The 20,377-nt window shown below is 33.9% G+C and overlaps 1 protein-coding gene across 6 annotated transcripts in view; it reads left to right on the top strand.

Annotated features, from left to right (window-relative positions):
* Nucleotides 1-20,377, top strand: part of LOC150098765 (lysine-specific histone demethylase 1B-like) — a 508,665-nt gene that overhangs the window by 69,736 nt on the left and 418,552 nt on the right. The gene's annotated exons all lie outside the window — the stretch shown is intronic.

The following is a 20,377-nucleotide window of genomic DNA, read 5'->3' as shown; positions in this document are numbered from 1 at the left end:
ATAGTGATATTTTCATGCTGGTTAGGATACAAGAGTATACAGAGAATTTGAAATTGAAAGTGACCATCATTAGTTTTAAGTAGGATAAAACTGAATAGCACATTGAAAAGAACAGTAGTATGTAAAAAAGTTTTAAAAAGAATTAAAGTTGAGCAGCTTTTACAGGTAAACTACACTCAGCTATACAAACATTACTGATGAAAAAAATGATAGTTTGAGATCATGAACAAACATTAATCTCAGTGGTAAACCCTGAAGAAAACATTAATTGATTTGGCTAGGGGGGTATGTGACAAAGTTGTCTTCAAGGATAGAAAAATAAGAACTATAGTGGACACGAGTAAAAAGCAATCCTGAACGAGAAGAAAGCATACCAAAAATTCTTAGTAAATCAGTCGGCAAATGCCTTAAAAATACAGAGAAAATTGTAAGAACTAAGCTATGTTTTAAAAGTACAATTATGAGAAGACTTCAGTAAGAATATGGAAAATAAACATAAAGCAGGTGACAAAATGTTCTGACAAAATCTATTGAAAAAACTTAGAAATGGAGGAAAGAGTTCTGTAAAAGCAATCATGGATGATAAAATACATGAAAATTGAAGATAAGAATATTCTAGATGTCTGGAGTTATTATTATTACATGACATCTCCAAGGAGTCCAAGGACTCATTGCAGAAGGGCACTCTACTTCATTAAATACATCTTGCCCTCTCCACTACTACTTATTTCTCCTACTATGACAATACTGCCATCTACTGTCCATCATCACTAACAACAGTATTTTTTGTCTGTAAATTGCGTGTTCTGAAGGCTAATTTGTTTGTACATGGGATGAAAAACCTGAGTTTCCAGGAGAAAAAACCTGCTACCTCCATTTGAGATCGGCTAATTAACCTTCAATTGAAAAATCCCATATAAGGATTCCCCTCATCATGACGAGAATCGAACCCAGGTCTTTTCCAATCGAAGGGTGCAATGTTCCGCTGTTCTTCTAATTGCACTACAGAAGTACAGGTAACCCTCGTATAACGCAGATGCTAAATTCCACAGAAATTCTGCGTTATATAAATCGCATTATGCGAGACTCAGATCGCATAGAAAAAGTAGAGTTATGTATCGAAATCGTTTTTTTTTTTTAATTATATAAACAACGACATATCCAACGAAAAATTTTTTTTATTTAATTCAGGTAATTCATGTAAGTTAAGAAAATATATAAACTATGAAACAAATACATTTTATTTTATTATACAATGAAACCTGTGGAGAATTCATGACTAAACAAACACATGTAATACAACAGTAATAAGTTTTAATAAGTAAATATTTCATTCTAAGTATCTTAGGACATTGTCAGTACAGTTAATTCAAACAATACTAGGAATAACATATAGTTAAGGCGCATGATTACAATGGATTCCCAATATGCAATAGCGTGTTATAGAATTAAATTAAAATATAACTGAAAAAAAAAAAAAAATTAAAATAAGATAACATATAAAAAAGTGCAGACGCGATAAACTCATTCCAACGTTTGCTAAACTAAAGAAAGTTATCAAATCACCAGGTGCTCATAAAATTATCAGAAAGCAAGCCATTCCTTTCTGCTTAATCAGCTACGAGTTTCTAAACATGAATTGGCAACAAATAATTTAAAAATTACAGAATTAGAAGTAGAATTGTCAAATACGTTAAATCAAGAATTTCTACAAGTGATTATTAGTGTCTCAAAAAATTCGGGGATCAAATCATTTGATAAAAGTAATATTAATCTACATAAAAAATATTATTAAAACACTTAAGGAATTGAACAACGTAGTTAAGGATATAAATTAAATTAAACTTTAATAAATATTTTCCGATATTTCGGCAACGTCACGTTGCCATCTTCTAAAGGAACTTACAAAAAAAGTTACGTGCACGTAGGCACTACAACACAGAAACTGGGAATGAAGAGATGAAGCTATTGTTCTCCTAACAGTCCTGATGGTGCCCTCTAGTGGGCTAAGTAGGTGTTCTTGGCCGTTGGGCTGAAGGTCTGCTGATGTAGGCCTCCCAGATTTGGGGCAGTCGCATACAACCAAATTTGTTGAGGTTTGGAGAATTTCTTAGGGCTGAGGCTGATTCCATAAAGAGTTTCAAATTTGTATTTGCTAATTCTGATATTCGAATTCTGAAATTCTGATATTTGCTGTCCTGCCTGTTTGGCCAAACAGGCAGGACAGCAAATATCAGAATTTCGGAACACAAGGACTACATCCGTTTTCACAAATACAGTCATTCTGGGCTTGCGGACCATGCTCTGGATACACGCCACAGAATACGGTGGAAGAAAGCTACAGTGATACACCTTAGCAAATACAAATTTGAAAGACTTTATGGAATCAGCCTCAGCCCTAAGAAACTCTCCAAACCTCAACAAATTTGGTTGTATGCGACTGCCCCAAATCTGGGAGGCCTACATCAGCAGACCTTCAGCCCAACGGCCAAGAACACCTACTTAGCCCGCTAGAGGGCACCATCAGGACTGTTAGGAGAACAATAGCTTCATCTCTTCATTCCCAGTTTCTGTGTTGTAGTGCCTATGCGCACGTAACTTTTTTTGTAAGTTCCTTTAGAAGATGGCAACGTGACGCCGAAATATCGGAAAATATTTATTAAAGTTTAATTTAATTTATATCCTTAACTACGTTGTTCAGTTCCTTAAGTGTTTTAATAATGCATAACCAACGTATAAGCCTGTCTACGAAAATCTACATAAAAAATACCTTAATTTATTAAATCAATCTAAGAAAAATACCAACAAATTACCGACCGAAAAATGGGTTGTCAACTTATGTAACCGTCCACTAACAGAAGATGAATTAAATGTTCTAGCAAGAGGTCATAAGTTGCCATTTCACCTAAATGCTTTCCATATTTGGATTTTATACTCAACATTGAAAGAAACATCGGCCATCTTTCCAGTATCGAAGTCCACACACTTCGTTTCTAAATAGCCAAAATAATCTACAATGCCAAACCTTCGGACTTAAATATCCTGCCATCAGAATTGAAAGCTCTTACCTCCTTAAAACATAATAAAAACATAGTCATCATCAGAGCTGACAAGGGAAATACCACTGTGGTTCTGGATACCAATTCATATGACCGAAAAATGAATTTACTACTCCGAGATCGAAATACTTACGCCAAACTTGATTATGATCCTACAAAAAGACAGCTCAAGAAACTGAACAAGTTACTTGATGAAACCACTTCCTTAGATGAAGAAATAATAAAAAAACTCAGGACATATCATGCCAGACCTCCTAGAATATATGGCTTACCTAAGCTTCATAAGAATAGCGTTCCACTCAGATTCTATTAGCAGCCCGACATATAAGTTATCAAGATTTTTATCTAACCTTCTCCATCCTCACATAGGCCACTCAGCCTCATCAATTAAAAATTCCACAGAGTTTCACGCAAAAATAAAAGACATTAAACTATTGGAAACTGACATGCTAATCAGCTTCGACATTGTCTCCCTCTTCACTAACATTCCCCATAAGGAAACGGTAGACTTGTTAATTCAAAAATTTCCGTCTGATATTGTTGAATTAATCAAATTTGTTATTATGTCCGGTTACTTTGCTTGGAAAGAAAAAAAAATTACAAGCAAGAGGAAGGGACAGCAATGGTGTCTCCCTTATCAGCAAGCGTAGCAAACCTGTTTCTAGAATACCTTGAAGAAAACATTTTCACGTTTAAACCCAAACCAAAAATTTGGCTACAATATGTTGATGACATCTTTGCTGTCTGGGGTCATTCTGAACAAGAATTACGCCTGTTTCTAGACAAAATAAACCTTCAACCTCGCATCAAATTTACGCTAGAAAAAGAATCTCCACAGGGTATCTCCTTTTTGGATTTACACATCCAAAGAAAAGAAGATGGTTCCATCTCCACTTCTGTCTATTGCAAGCCGGTATTTTCAGGTCACTGTATTTACAATTCTTCTGCTCATCATCCATCTCAAAAATTTGGCATCATTAAATCATTAGTGACCAGAGCACACGGATTCTGCTCCTCTGAAGAATCTCTAAACCAAGAATTGGAAATAATCAAAAATACAGCCATACTAAATGGATATAATCTTAAAACAATTCAAAAAATCATCAGTCACTTCCCCACACATCAACGTAGACAAGAACAAGCCCATAGGATTCCCATACCTTATGTCAAAGGCATCTCCGAACGTCTTTCAAAAATTATGAAGAAATACAAACTTGCTACTACCTACAAACCCTTCAACCAGATCCTAACTTGTTACCTTCTCCTAAAGACAAACTCTCACCTCTGATGCTACTCGGCATGTACGAGGTTCCATGCTCCTGTAAATTTTCTTATTATTGACAGACAGGTAGATCTGTTCAGAAATGTATTTTGGAACATCAAGACCATATCCGTCTTATCAAACCGCTGAAATCTGGCATTGCTCATTGAAAACCTAAACCACAGGATCCATTGGGAAAAGAACCAAACTTTTATATAGATCTTTATATAAACATGAGCATTTATATAAAGAAAGTGCTGAAGCCCTACTTCACAGACCAAATCTAAACCGTAATGACATTCTTGCTATTCCTAAAGTATGGGAAATTGTCATACAAAATTTGTTAAATAATTTCTTTATATATGTTATCATATTTTAATGTAATTTTTTTTCAGTTATATTTTAATTTAATTCTATAACACGTTACTGCACGCATATTGGGATTCCATTGTAATCATGTGCCCTAACTGTATGTTATTCCTAGTATTGTTTGAATTAATTGTACTGATAATGTCCTAAGATACTTAGGATGAAATATTTACTTATTAAAACTTATTACTGTTGTTATTATGTGTGTTTGTTCAGTCATAAATACATAGTATAAGCTTATAAAAATACAAATTGTACTTAAACTTCATTGCACATAATGCATAAATGTTTTAGCCAAAATAAAATAAAATGCATATCTTAATCGTCGTCATTGTCTTTAAAAATAATATATCGTAGATGGTCTTTATTTACTAGTGGCCAGATGTCATCATCACTTGAATCTCTTGTATATGACTTGTATAATTCTCATTGCATACTTCGGCTGGTTTAGTTATCAAAAAGTCAGTAATAAGACCTTGCTTACCACTATGCTGCAGTATTTTTTATTAAGTTCATAATATAGAGCTGAACAAATATCCAATTGTCTCGTGAATTTTCTGGAGCACTCCATGCAGGGATCATTATTGGGAAAATAACTTCCTAACTTTCTTCCTAAGTCCTATCCTTCTGCTAATTTCTTTAAACTGAATTCTTTAACAGATTCATCATAATAAGAATCTTCGGCAGAACTTTCCCTGCCATTTGGTTCGATGTCATCTATTAATTGTACCAGTTTCTCCTCACTTGAATCTATTTCCCATCAATTAATTCACTATTTTTGCTTTCGACCGTGTCGCAAAAGCCCTCTTTTGCGATATGGTTGAAAGTGACCATTACTATAATAATAAAATTTTTACATAAGAAAGCATATTGTATGTAATTCACCAGAAAATAAAGTGCTCAGCTTGAGATTAACACACTTATGATTTTTAATGTGCTTTCCTGGCCGAAAATGAAGACAATTTTCAACAATAAACACTTTATACGGTAAACAATTGACGTACATGCATGCTAAAGTGTATTTCCCCTAATATAAATTCGCTACTTATAACTACATGCGCGATACGGGCAAATTTAACGAAGATAAAATTTGATTATTTAAATTAAAGGGATAATTGTTTTAAAACTGACTAAGAAACTCAAAGATCGGAATCCATGAGTTTCATGCCGAATATAATTTGATTTGAACTTTAAATAAAATTTGATTTTTAAGTCACGTGGTGAAAAAATATATGAAAAGATAAAGGGTTACTAGAGTTTGTAGAATTTGGTATATCGAAACCGCGTTTTATAAGTATAGTTCGCCCACCATTTGTAGATCTCTGCTTGGCATTTTGCCAAAAATAGTCGATTCATGCTGAAGGGGAGAAAGAAATGAAGGATGTACGAATTGGTCGCCAACATGCAAAATCACGTGCTTTCTTGTCTGTCGCTGTACTAACTTGATTTTTGTTGTCGTATTTTTGCATTTTTTTTTATTATTAATTTGTTATGATGGATCCAGTACAGTCAACAAGTTCTGTTGTTGTTTAACAACAGAACTTGTTGACTGTAGTTTCAGTAGCTCTTGCAAAAGAATATTGAAAAATGTGCTGACCTTCTGCGAAAAAGAATCGTCTCCTTGTTCCCCTTTCTCAAGTCATAAAATGTGCAAGTGCAATTGCAGGCATATCGGAGTCGACTGTTAAAAGAATTCGTAGGGAATCAAAAGGTGAAGGTAAGCCAAAATTTCAATATCCTAAAAAAGCGCCAGAGTAAAGAAAACCATCGAAACCGTAGCTTTGAATGATTTTGATTTGACGTTATAAGAACTATTCACGAATTTTATGTGGTCGAGAAAAGGGTGCCAACGGTTCCGAAATTGATTCCTGTGCTTAAATAAAAAATTAATTTTCCTTGGAAAAGAGAAACTTTAAGGAAAATACTTTATGAAATCGGATTTTGTTTCAAAAAGTCCCAGAATAAAAGGAAACTTATCATGGAGCAAAGTGACATTGTTTTATCTAGAACGCAGTATTTGAGAGCAATAATATGTTTCAGGGAGGAAAAACCGATTGTGTATCTAGATGAAACTAGGATTGATAGTTATTTAACTTATGTCAAATGTTGGCAGTCTAAAGAAGAATGTGGAGTGCTACAAACTGGAAATGCCTCGCGGCGCATAATAATTTTGTGTGTGGGTGGAGAAATGGGTTTTTTTATCGAATTCAAACTTACTATACAAAGCCAATTACCATAGGCAAATGAATTCTACGGACTTCGAAAAGTGGGCAGAAGAAAAACTGATTCCAGACCTTCCTAAAAATGCTGTTATAATTGATAACACTTCATATCACTCTATTCGATTAAACAAAGTTCCAAATTGGTCAAATAAGAAGCAAGTTCTTATGGATTGGCTATCTGCAAATAACGTTTCTCATTTCCCAGATATGCAAAAAATTGAATTGCTTAATTTGGTAAAAAGAAACTCGCCCACTAAACTATTTAAATTTTAAACTCAAAGAGCATGGATTTCTAGCTTTGAGGCTACCACCATATTGCGATATTAATGCTATTGAGTATGTTTGGACAGAAGTGAAAAGTTTCATTTGCCATCGCAACGTAACTGGAGATATTGACATGTCGAAACTTTTTAAGCTTTCAGAACAGGTGACTGAAAGTATTCCAGTTCAAAACTGGGGAAAATATCTTTCATGTCACCTCATTGGAAAATATGTATTGGGACAGAGACGTGTGATCAGTTTAAGTGAAAGTGATGGCGATTCGGACACCGATTCAGATGACTATGAAGATTAAAAGGATTTGATAATGGTATTTTTTCCCAACCTTTTTTTTTTGCATGGGTTGTTAAAAGAATCGCAACAAGTCATAAATAATTAATCGGTTTAGGACATTAAAGTGTCTCAGTTCTCTTAACTGTAAGTTTAGAATATCTAAGTTCATTTGAAAAAAGTTCTGTTTTTCTGTATGATTATTTTTATTTTATAGAAAACTTTCTTAAAAATAAACTTAGTTAAATTTTTGTTTTATGCTATACCTTTTTTTAATTTTGTTAATACTCTATTGATCTGTTATACAAGCAAAATAGTTACACTTTAAAAACTACAATGTTCGTAAAAGAAAAGCTAAATTTTCTGACCTGTAATAATAAACAAACACATCCCAGAAGACAGATTGATTACTCTATTATTGGAATGGATTCTCCTTTTTCTGACATGCGCAGAAGTGTCGAAGGACCTCTAATCGGTGGGCGAACTATACCATGTTGAACAAGGGTTACTACAATTTGTAGACTGCATTTTATCGAAACTGCATTGTATAAGTACCCCCATTATACGAAGGTTATTACCTGTACTTAATTACTTTGAAAAACTACTATATGAAATAAGCAGTGACAGAACAATAGTAGAAAATATTCAAGAGGAGTACATATCAATTCTTGAGGTAGAAAAATTCATAAAAAACTTGAAATAGGGAAAGAAGCGTTTATATTTGACCAGAAATGCTTAAATATGGAGATATAAAAATTTTGCAGAGGACTGGTCAGAAGGTCAGAGCCTCCATAGCTCATGTTGGAGGTTTAATGGAATATTATCAGCACTGAGAACTAATTTTAATATTTCCAATATTTCGTCTCCATCACAGAGACATCTTCAGGGATTACAAAAAACTTTTTGTAACAACACACACACACACACACACACACACACACACACACACACACACACACACACACACACACACACACACACACACACACAAATATAATACAATAGTGAGTGAAACTAAAGTCCTATCTAGGTGGTGCACCGTCTATGGGCATTTGCAGGGTGGCCTAGGATGTAAAGAGTGATCTCTGATAATTAATGTTTCCCAAATTTTGGGAAGTTTAATGCAACCGTATTTGTTTAAATTCGGTTGCATTAAACCGAATTTAAACAAATTAAAAGGAGCATGGTGGTTTTTTAGCTGGAGATCCTGTGGGTTGTATCCAAAACATGGTCTGCAAGACCAGATTGATCATAATCGTGATTACAGATGTACACTTGTGTTCTTCTAACCGGATGGTTACTGATCTGCCTCTCTGTCCGAAGTAAACCAGTTTACAGGCACAAGGTACTCTATATACTCCAGGCACTGAGGGAGTAGGGAGCTGGTCTTTGGTGGAATGGATAAGGATAGCAAGTTTACAGTGGGACTTAAAAGCTGTATGGAGGTTGTACTTTTTTAATGATCTGGCTATTTTTTCTGATGTACCATGGATGTAAGGTATGGTGATGGCATTTCTGAAGTCCTTCTGAAGAAATGGTTGGGGAATGGGGAAGGACTTGATTATTTTTTTAAATTCTGTAGTCACTGTAGCCATTGGAAAGGAAGGTGTTCTGTATGTGTTTGAGTTCGGTTGAAAGGGCAGTTTCACTGGAAACAAAGATTATTATTATTATTACGGGTATTTCCATGGAGTCAGTAGACTCATTGTGGGAGACCCAAACTATTAAAACAATATCTATCATATCTCTTCTTGAATTCATTTACAGACGAAGAACTCGCAACTGAGTCAGGCAATGCATTCCACTCATTCACCACCCTCCAGGCAAAATAAACCTCGTTCTCACACCCTTGTTAACCACACTTTTCCTTAATTTCTAGGGATGACCTCTTGTTCTTCCATCACTATCACACAGCTGAAACATTTCCCAGGCATCAATCTTATAAAAACCTTTTAGTAATTTAAATGTTTCTATCATATCCCCTCTTCTCTGCCTATCAACCAACCTCTTCAATTCAGATGCTCTCAATCTATCAATGTAGGGAGCAATTTTTACATCACTCACCAACTTAGTCACTCTCCTCTGAACCTTTTCCACAACCTCCTCATCTCCATGGAATCCAGGTGACCAGACCTGAGCACAGTAATCCAAATGTGGAAGTATCAATGCTTTATAAAGGAGAATAATAATCTCTTTATCTCTGGTTGTTAGTGTGTTCCTCAATAACCAAGTAATCATATGTGCAATCTTGGACACCTTAGCAATGTGTCCCCTGAACTTCATCTCCCTATCCACCAACCCCTAAGTCCCTAGCCTCATCAATCTCTTGGAGTACCGTTCCTTCAATGTAGTACACAGCTGGTAATCTTTTAATCCCAAAATGCACAACTTTACACTTTTCCGCGTTGCCCATTTTTATTGCGTTACCCAACTTTGCATCATCAGCAAACAACTGAATATCTCCCTTGAAGCCATTTCCTATATCATGTACAAATTAAACAAAATGGCCCAAGATTGTGGGCTCTATTGGTAAAAGTTTTAATAATGCCATATTGCTGAGAGGAGTGGTAGTGGGAGAGTTTTGTGAGCGTTTGGTATAGACGAAGCCATTTGGTTGGAAAAACCTGGGTTCGATTCCCATCAGTGACGTGAGGAGCCCTTATCTGGTCTCTTTTGATGAAAGGTGAGTCAGCTGGTCTCATAAGGAGGTGGGGGGGAGTTCATCCCCCAGAACAGGCATACCAGCCCATGAACACATGCCAGACATAAGGCACACCAGGAGACACTGGGCTAACAACCTTATCCTCGAGTTATGGTTGCAGAGCCCAAGAATACTTAAAAAGGTCGTGGACACTTAAGTGCCTGTTAGGATCACTGATAGGATAGATCAGAAGGTCAAATTCTAGATGATTGGAGCAGACCTCTCATAGTGCCCATCTGAAAAAAAAAAAAAAAAAGGGAGTCAAGTTGAATCTGTGAATTACAAGGTCATTTCTCTACTAAACGTTTGAAGTAAGATTTATGTAAGTGTACTTGAAAAGAGGCTGAAAAAAATTGTGGAAGAGAAACTTGGAGAACAATTCAGGCCAACTAGAGATTGTCATGATCTGATTTTTACTTTACAACTGTTTGTTGTAAAGTAAAAATCACGTCCTGATTTTTACTTTACTTGTTCTATTCCCATGATTTCTCAATCATGGGAATATAACAAGCATCTGTACTTAAGTTTTTGTAGTTATTAATTTATTCAGCTGACATCCTACCATACCAGCTTTGTTGATTCTGTTGCCTATTTCCATATTTAATTTACCATCTTCAGTAAAAATCATGCCTATGTAGCTGAAATGTTTTACTTGTTTCACAGATTTCCCGTTCACAACACAGTTGACATTTTCAGTGCTTCTGCCTACTTTCATTGTCTTTGTCTTGTTATTGCTGACCTTCATACCATATCTATTACAACGATTTATTCAATTTAGTCAGGGAATCTTGTAGACTTGTAGTGGATTTATTTAGAAGTATAACATCATCTGCATAAAGCAAAGAACTGACATTAACATCTCCAATTTTGATATCAGGTTTAATACCACTTTCCTTCATAATGTGATCCATATAGATAATGAATAACAGAGGGGATAATGTGCATCCTTGTCTGACACCAGATTTAACATTAAACCACCTTCCTGTACTTCCTTCAATTCTAACTGCTGACTCATCAAATAAAGACTAAGTATTGCTTGATATTAAGTATTACTAAATATTGCTTGTCAATGTCCCATTCACACCATATAACTGTAGCGTTTTGAATAGCTTCTCTCTTGGCACCTTGTCATGTGCCTTTTCCAAATCTACAAAACTTAAATACTGATCTTTGTTATGTTCCCATGATTTCTCAACTATTTGTCGTAAAGTGAAGATCTGATCCTGACAGCCTCTATTTGGCCTGAATCCAGCTTGTTCTTCACCAAGCTTTTCTTCCACAATTCTTCTCAACCGTTTCTCAAGTATAGTGGCATAAATCTTACCAGAAACACTCAGTAGGGAAATACCTCTGTAATTTTCACATTCAGTTTTATTTCCCTTTTTATATATGGATACTATGAGAGCTCTACTCCAATCAACAGGAATTTGTCCCTCTTTTCAGGCCTTTTGAACTGTGCAGTGCAGCCACTGTAAGACTTTTGTACCTCCATACTTCAGCATTTCTGGTCGAATATCATCTACTCCTGCTGCCTTTCCAGATTTCAAGCCTTTGATGACTTTTTCTACTTCATGTATGGATATGTATTCCTGACTCTAGGCCTGTTGAGTGTTTTTTACCACTGTGCTATCACTACTTGTTTCATTTAGCAAATTTTCAGAGTAAATACTTCATACTTCGAGGATATCTTTTTCTCTAGTTTTCATGTCGCCTTTATCATTTCTAATTTCTTTTACAGCACTCTTTCCTCCATTTCTGAGCTTCTTCAACAGCCTCCTTGATATTTATTTTCTTTGTTCTTACCAAATTCTTCTCATGACTTTTGTTTAGCTAGTGTTACACGGTATTTAGCTTTCTTACATTTGTCTCTGTATTCTCTAAGAGCACAAGCTGACTTATTTGCCAGGAACTTTTGATATGCTTTCTTCTTTTCCTTCACTGCCTCGTTAACTTCCTATGTCAACCAAGGAGTTCTGATTTTTCTATCCTTGCAGACAGCCTCACCACATGCCCCATGTTGGATTAAGAGGTGGGCTGACCGGGCAACTGCCCGTGGTGCCAAATGTAGGGGGTGCCAAAACTACGGCCAAGCAATAGAACCTTATATCTATGCAACTTTGAAAAAGCGAAGTAGGGTCTTATTTCTTATTAAAAGTTCATAGGGAGACTTGGAGAGTGAAGAATATATTGATAGCAACAATAAATAGTAACAGTAAAATAAACCGCCACTAGATAGTTGGGACTTCAATTTATAACAGTCATCATCACTATTCATTATGCATGTTTTTTTTTTTTTTTAAATATTTAAGATGGGATGGATATCAAAAAAATTAAATTAAAAATACCATATACTATAAAGTTGTTTTAATTGAAGCTTGAATTATAAAAGTTTAGTAAACAAATCAAAAATATACATAATATTCAGTTGGTGAGTGAGGTGGAAGCGTGCACAAAAGGTTGAATATTAGTATGACACGACGCATTGGCTAAACCAATTAACTGATTTAAAACTCTCCCAGAAAAGTTGTCAAACAAAGGCTTTCTCCATATTGATTCTAATTTTAGGTGTTAGTTCATTAAATTGGAATTATGCAAAATCGTCTTTGTCCGTTCTGTGTTTTTGTATGTGTTATGTATTTTGGAATTATTAAGTATCTCTTTTTGTTTTATTTTGCCTATCCTTGAAATTTATAATAATACTGGTGATTTAGTGGTAAGTTTTACATTTTATTATTTTTACTATTAAATCCCCTTTTATTGTTAATTCAATTTTTTTTTTTTTTTAATCATAGAAATTTGGAATTTCTAACCCTTCAAAATGTCTTCTAAAAAATTATCCAGAACAGATAACCGTAAAAGAAATGTTTCTTAAAGTGCAAAATATTTAACTACCTAAAATCAACAAATTCATCTTCAACTGATTCTACTTCTTTTAACATATCAATAAAAGAAGATGTATCACGTGATGAAAATTCTAGAGAATTAAACTCTGATCATATAAGTCTAAATGAAAAAGATCAAAAATATAAAAATAATGATTTGCAAATTTCAAATTCATAAGTGACAAATTTCAAAGAAAACCTGGAGAATATTTCTGAAAATACTTTTCAGCATAACAATCCTGCTACATGGCCTTTCCCATTAAACTCTGCAGTTCGCGATTATATTTTATCTTCAGATTTATTAGAATGTACCAGAGATGAAAGCACTGATTTTGTTTATTCCAGAGACACAGAAAATCGATGTTTCTCAATATCAGTGTATTATAGAATAACTGCAAATGGTGAAAAATATTTACGAAAATGGCTTATTTATTCAATGAGTTCCAACAAAGTATTTTGTATTTGCTGCAAATTATTTTACTCTAATAAAGTAACTTCAGCCTTAGGATCAATTGGTCATTGTAAGTGGAAACATATAAATGATTACTTAAAGAGTCATGAATATCCACCAAAACATGTAAAAAATTATTTCAAACGGGTTGAAACAATACAAGATTTCAAAAAAAGTAAAACAATAGATGAAGAAATGCAGTCAGTCTTTGTTAAAGAACGAGAGCATTGGAAAAATGTATTGAAAAGGCTATGTGATATTATAGTATTTTTATCAACCCATAATTTGGCTTTCTGCGATTCATCAGATTGATTGTATACTCCAAATAATGGCAATTTTTTGAGTTTGATAGAATTATTGAGTAAATATGATGTCATTATGCATGAACATATACATCGCATTTTGTCGAAGGAAACCCATGTAACATATTGCAGCAAAACTATTCAAAACGAAATAATTTCTCTTTTGGCATCAGCTGTTTGTGATGATATTATTAACCATGCCAAAGAAGCAAAATACTTTTCAATTATTTTAGATCGCACCCCCAGATATTAGTCACAAAGAACAACTTTCTTTTACTTTACAATTCGTAGATTTAACAGAGACTATTTTAGTTATTCAAGAACATTTTGTTTCATTCTACGAAATCAATGAATCTACAGTCCGCGCAGTTAGCCTAGTGGCTGTGCACTTCGCAACCATATGACTGAGGAAGGAGTGTCCCAAGTTTGATTCCCGTCGAAGACATGAAGAATTTGAGGACCTTCCTCAGTCATAGCCAAGTTAGCCGGTCTTGGGCGCGGGCAGTAGGGTTTTCCCCCTCCAGTTTATCTGGTGTTTTTCATCCCTCAAGCAGGCAAACTGGCCACGTGAACACACACGGATCTACAGCCATAAATACTTAATCCCCCATGAGGGGGCTCAACTCGCCCCCAATAGGGACGGGGGAGAAAAAGGGAGGAAACTCCATAGTAATAAATAAATGAATCTACCGGAGAATCATTATATGATAAGATCATTAAGTTGCTTTTAGATTTAAAATTAAATATCAATGATATTAGAGGACAGGGCTATGACAATGGGTCCAATATGCGAGGGAAAAATAAAGGTACTCAAGCTCATTTATGGCAAGTAAATCCCCGAGCATTTTACATACCTTGTGGCTGCCCTTCTTTAAATTTGGTTATAGGAGATGTAGCAATGTCTTGCCCACAATCTGTTTCATTTTTTGGTGTTATTCAGTGGCTTTATACATTATTTTCAGCATCCGTTGCTAGATGGAAAATTTTAACTGATAATGTACCAAATTTCACTGTTAAAGCACTATATGAAACTCGTTGTGAGAGTCGTATTGAATGCATAAAGTCAGTTAGGCATCAGATTGTCAAAATTCATGATGCATTGATAATACTTAGTGAAAATTCAGCCGATGCAGCTACCAAATCTGAATCTTTAACACTAGCAGAAAAACTTTGAGATTATTCCTTTTTAGTTATGTTAGCGACATGGTATGACATACTTCATCAGATTAACATAGTTAGCAAATCAATGCAAACAAAAAGTAGGGATTTAAAAATGGTCATAAATTTATTAAAATCATGTACGGAATTTATTAGACAATATTGTACACTAGAATTGAAAATGCTTTGACTGAAGCTGAGGAATTAGCAAGGCTTTTAGGAATGGAGCCAATATTTACTAAAAAAGAATAATTTGTAGGAAGAATTATTTAGTTATGAATCTGAAGACAGTCTTGTTACTGTTGATAAGAGAACAAAGTTTAGAATAACGATATTCAACATCATTTTGGACATGATATTAACATCTCTTGAAGAAAGATTTGAACAAATAAAAATGTACGAGTGAATTTGGGGTTTTCTTTTTAATATAACTAAAATTGACTATTTAAATGAATTAAAAAAAGCAATGTGTGGATTTGCATTCAATTCTTCATCATGAAAATAATAGTGACATTGACGAGAACGAACTGTTTGAAGAAATTAAATCTCTAACCAGTTTACTTCTGGAAAACATCAGTTTGCCATTGGAAACTACAATTTTTAAAAGCAAATAATTTGCAGAATATAATTCCAAATACGTGGGTTGCATTGAGAATTCTGCTGACGATTCCTATTACAGTAGCAACAGCTGAGAGAAGTTTCAGCAAATTGAAACTTATCAAAACATATTTGCGATCAACAATGGCAAGTGAGAGATTAAATTCTTTATCCTTAATATCTATTTAAAATGCAGTAGTTCAGAAAATAGAATAAAGAATAAAAACTTTCCCAGATTTAAAATCAAGAAAAATATATATGTAAATTATAATTGATAAAATCAAAAGTGTAAAACCCATAATATTTTTAATAACCAATAATTTAGTAATTTTTTTTTGTATGTACTATTTTATTTTTTTGTTAGTGAATGGAAATGATAAGTAGAAATCTTGAAGTTATGAAATTATTAATCATTTGAGAAAACCTATACATACTTACAATCAGGAAGTATTAAATATTAAAAAAAAAAAAAAAAAAAAAAACCTTGGGGCACCAAAGAAGGACTTTACCCAGGGTGCAAAATTATCTTAGTCTGGCCATGCACATGCCTCTCTGGCTGAATCAATCAGGGTTTTCTTCAAGGCTTGCCACTGGATCTCCAATGTTTGGTTCCTGTTCTCAAACTCTTTTATTTTTTCTTCAAAAACCTTTGTGTATTTTAGTCTGCAGTTCACATATGAGAGCTGCTCAACTTTTTTTCCCTTTAAAACTTTCTTACATGTTTTTCTTTTCAAAATGAAATTCAATTTTAACCTGCTCAAGACTAAATAGTGATGACTCCCAATTTCAAATCCTCTGTACACTCTGATGTCCTGCACCATGGAGAAAACATCACTATCGACAATAATACTCAATGAGACTTTTCTTATTCCTTGCCTCTTCTCTCCATGTGAATTTGTGCACATTTTTATGTTGGAACATGGTGTTAGTAATAACCAGTCCATGTCCTGAGCAGAAATCCAACAAGTATTTGCCATTATTATTAGCTATACTCTTTTCTCCAAATTTTCCCAAAATATTTTTGTATGTCTGACAATCATTTCCTACTCTACTATTTAGATCCCCAACAAGGACCAGCTTTTCCTTTTTAATTGTGTCAGTTGCTTTCTCTAAAGCATCAAAAAATTCCTCCACTTCTACCTTATTAGAACCTTCTGTGGGACCATAGGCACAAAGTCTCATTGTCCAGTTCTCCATTCTGATATTTGTCCACATCAATCTACTTGAGACTGCCAGCCATTCAAGAAGATTAGCCTCATATTTAATGTTGAATACTATGGCTACTACTTCTTTTCCTTGATTGTGATTTCCTGAGTATAACATTTTGTATTTATTGCTCAGAAAGATCTCACCAGTTTTTTGTCTTTTTTGTTTCAGTCACCCCTGCCTATACAAAATAATTTTTAAAAAATTATTTTGTATAGGCAGCACCCCCACTTAAAACTTCACGGGCTGCCACTAGTTGATACATTCCAAGAGATACATTTTGTTTAAAAATTGTTTTAACTTTTTTTAGTTATTGAAAAATTAATTATAGAATAGCCTTGCACTTATCTGAGACATTGCAGCAGCAAAAATATAAAAGTATTTTATATTTTTCATGAAATATTTTATATAGGCTTCAGCCATCGGCTAAGAAAGATGTTGCGAAAGTCTTTGAGCTCAGTTTCAAGATCTGTGTGTCATTTGAACAAATAGCCTTGGTTCAGTGAGTAAATGTTTTGAGGATGGCATGCTGTTGGGACGAGTGTAGTGTGATTGTTTATGTAAATATTTCTCTCTCTATGAAGGGATTTTCTGTAAAATGGAGAAGAATAATGAGCCATTAGGAAGTTGTGTCACTAATCCACCTAAAAAAGATAAGACAGTTATTATTTTTAAAGTTAGATTTTCTATTAATGTTTTAAAGTGCGGAGAGTTTTTAATAGATTAGGGAGAGTTGCCTGTATGAGAGTAAGTGATTTGGATAAATGTTTGGCCAGTTTGTAGGTGGACTGTTTATGATGTCTACTATAGAATGAAGGGAGGTATTAGGTTTGTGAATTTTAGTGGCTCTATATATCTGGGATACATTCTTGCTCAGTTTCAGTGGATGTTCCCCCCCCCTTAGTTCTCAGTAATTTGAATGTCTCAATCATATCACCTCTCTTCCACCTATCAACCAATTTCTGTAACCCACAAATCTACAGCCTCTTCTCGTAAGGTTCACTCCATAGACCAGCTACCATCTCTGTCACTTGCCTCTGAATCCTCTCTACCTCCTCCTCATCACCAAGAAACCCTGGTGCCCAGATCTGTGCACAGTAGTCAAGATAGGGTATATGATATAATTGAGATTTATAAATTGTTAAGAAGAGCTTATTAGATTGATACTTGGGATATTTTTTAAAGGCTCAAAGAAAGAAAAAGAATAGGGATGAGATATTCTTGGAAATTGTATTAAGGTGTGTTGCTTAGCAGAGTGCAGCATGACTTTTTCATGCAGGGTGTTTGGCAAATGTAATGTATTGCCTAATGAAATAGTTAATGCACAGACATTGAATGAGTTTAAGGTGTACTATGATAATATTATTCCAGATGGATTGCTTCATACTGTTACCTCCTTCAATGAATCTTGATTGTTAATAATATTAATAGTAACATGCTCTCAATTTATATCATACAAATTCTATATGCCAATATCAACTTAAACATTTAAACTTAAAACTACTTAGAAAAAAGAAGAGAATTGAATTTGGAAACTCATCTTTTGTTTATAGATTATGAAAAAGCATTTGACAAAGTAAAAAGATATATACTGTTTGATATATTACAAAGAATAAATATACCTAATATTTTACTACATGCAATATTGAATATATATAAAGATAATGAAATAAAAATAAATGAAAAGTTGTCTGAAAAACAATCTATAAACCAAGGAGTAAGACAGAGATGCCCTCTGTCCCCAACACTTTTCAATATTTACATTAATGAAATATTAATACAGTGGAACACCTTAAACAATCAAGGTATAGAAATTTTCCAGAATAACAAAATAAATACGCTATTATTTGCAGATAAGGAAGACAATTTGCAAAGAGCAATTTATTATTTAAACATTATAGTTTGGAACAGTTTGGAATGAAAATTTCCATAGATAAAATTAAAACAATGGCATTTTGTGGACAAACTTCAGTTAGAATCAAAATAGTTATTAATAAAATAATAGAACAGATAAATACTTTCAGTTATCTTGGATGTGAAATATCATATGAAGGAGTAAAAAGACATAAAATTAAAAACCTCGATATTTTTACAGATTACAGGCCTGATAAATAGAACACTCAACCCAAATATAATACAAAAAGAAACACGCTTGAAAATATACAATACTTTAGCAGTGCCCACATTATTATATGGCAGTGAAATTTGGGCAATAAACAAACAAGCTAAACAAAGAATAAAAACAAGTGAAATTAGATTTATGAGAAGAACTGCAAAATACACATTATTAGATCAAAAAAGGAATGAAGACATTTTAAAAGAACTAAAAACATAATCAATAGAAGAAAAACGAAAAAATTATAAACAAAAATGGATTGAACATGTAAACCGAATGGCCAACACCCTACATCGTAAACAAATACTAAAATATAAGCCAATTGGAAAGAATAGGCATGGTAGACCTCAAAAAAGAATATTGGATGAATAATGAGATCGGAACAAGACCATATTGGTCTGTTCCAGTCTCATTATCCATAAATTCTCAGAAGAGAATTTAATTTGGAAACTCATCTTTTGTTTATAGATTATGAAAAAGCATTTGACAAAGTAAAAAGATATATACTGTTTGATATATTACAAAGAATAAATATACATTTTAAAAGAACTAAAAACAAAATCAATAGAAGAAAAAGTAAACAACTATAAACAAAAATGAATTGAACATGTAAACCGAATGGCCAACTCCCGACATCCTAAACAAATACTAAAATATAAGCCTTTTTTCACCAGTTTTCATGTCACCTTTATCATCTCTAATTCCTTTTACATCACTCTTTCCTCCATTTCTGAGCTTTTTCAACAGCCTCCTTGATATTTATTTTCTTTGTTCTTACCAAAGTCTACTCATGACTTTTGTTTAGCTAGTTTCACACATTGTTTAGCTTTCTTACATTTGTCTCTGTATTCTCTAAGAGCACAAGCTGACTTATTTGCCAAGAACTTTTGATTTGCTTTCTTCTTTTCTTTCACTGCCTCTTTAACTTCCTGTATCCACCATTGGGTTCTGATTTTTCTATTCTTGCAGACAACCTCACCACATGCTCTCTCTCTATCAGAATCAATCAATGTTTTCTTCAGGATTTGCCACTGACTCTCCAAGGTTTTGTTCCTGTTCTCAAACTGTTTTTCATTTTTTCTTGAATAATGTTTGTGTATTTTAGTCTACAGTTTACATCTGAGAGCTGCTCAACTTTGATTTGCTTTAAAACATTTCAGTTTTTGCCAACTTTCAAGCACTGTTTTAAATATTGTTTGTCTTTATTAATAAAATGTGGATGAGGTAAGAAAGATTGATCAGGTGTGAATAGACCTTTATATCAGATCCTCTGTAACTCAGTTGAGTTTGATAGTTTGATGGGGGTGTCAAAGGGCACCATCAAACCCAACTGAGGTTGGAAAGACCTGGGTTCGAATCCTGTCTAGGACATAAAGAACCTTTATTAGGATTTTTCAACTAAAGGTAAGTTAGCTGGTCTCATACAGAGGTGGCAGGGTTTTTCTTCTTGGAAATGCCAGTTTTTCATCCTTTAAGGCTTTTAAAACTTCCAGGAGAATACACA

This window comes from Typopeltis vanoorti, chromosome 15 (assembly GCF_054136105.1).
Source record: "Typopeltis vanoorti isolate ZY-2024b chromosome 15, IOZ_Tvanoo_1.0, whole genome shotgun sequence".
Classification (NCBI taxonomy): domain Eukaryota; kingdom Metazoa; phylum Arthropoda; class Arachnida; order Uropygi; family Thelyphonidae; genus Typopeltis; species Typopeltis vanoorti.
This window is presented reverse-complemented; position numbering and strand designations above follow the sequence as displayed.